This window comes from Frankliniella occidentalis, unplaced genomic scaffold (assembly GCF_000697945.3).
Source record: "Frankliniella occidentalis isolate FOCC.00 unplaced genomic scaffold, Focc_3.1 Scaffold68, whole genome shotgun sequence".
Classification (NCBI taxonomy): domain Eukaryota; kingdom Metazoa; phylum Arthropoda; class Insecta; order Thysanoptera; family Thripidae; genus Frankliniella; species Frankliniella occidentalis.
Window position 1 is genome coordinate 1084270 of NW_026267198.1, and position 607 is coordinate 1084876.

Below are 607 nucleotides of genomic sequence, written 5' to 3' on the forward strand. Positions count from 1 at the left end.
CGTACAGTAGGGAAAAGTTGGACAAGTCGAATAAGTGAATTATTTTGAAAAGGCTAGCACTGTTAGAAAAAATCCTGGGATTTCATGGAGGAACACTCGTGAAACGTATTGCCAAAGTCCTTTGGGATTTCCCAAAGAACTCTGTAGATTTCACGTGTCAAGTTTAGCTTTGAAACATATAGATGAATGAAAACTTCCACCTTCAACATCTGTTTTAGTACACAAAAACTAAGAATGGAGTCCTCTGGGAATTTATAATAGTGGTGGAAAGTTAATTTTCTCAGTGGCAATAGACTCTAGTCAATGAAGCTTTAGAAGAAATCTGACATCACATTGCACGAACAGAGATCAAGACTTTACACAAGACACTTACCTTTGGAGGCATGGTGATGGTGCAGAGCAGCAACACAGAAGATTCACGCAAGAACACTCAACAGCAACTGAATCTTAGAATGGGGTGGGATGTCCTTTTATAGGTGGCTGGAACCAGTGTTGAACATGGTTGCAACTTTATGAATGGGATTATTTCAAAATGTGGGAAATTAATTTAAGTTATACAAAGGTTTTGATGCAATATTATCCTACCTAATTTTCAACTATAAATTAT